Below are 364 nucleotides of genomic sequence, written 5' to 3'. Positions count from 1 at the left end.
AACCAACACCACAAACACACACACACACACACACACACACACACACACACACACACACACACACACACACACACACACACACACACACACACACACACACACACACACACACACACACACACACACACACACACACACACACACACACACAGACTGAACAGTTAAAGTAAAATAATGGACGTTAGTCAAGAATTACCGATAGTAACACAGCGATAGTCACTGGTGCTTTGGAATACTCCCGGCATGAGCGAAGCTCACTTGCTCTTGGAGACTGGCTGGCAGACCGCTACAGATGGCCGATGACTCAGGCCTACTATTACAGCCGCTTTTACTACTGCCGCTGGGTGCCGCTGCTGACAGCGGC

This window comes from Varroa destructor, unplaced genomic scaffold (genome assembly GCF_002443255.2).
Source record: "Varroa destructor unplaced genomic scaffold, Vdes_3.0 BEIS01000002.1, whole genome shotgun sequence".
Taxonomy (NCBI): domain Eukaryota; kingdom Metazoa; phylum Arthropoda; class Arachnida; order Mesostigmata; family Varroidae; genus Varroa; species Varroa destructor.
This window is presented reverse-complemented; position numbering follows the sequence as displayed.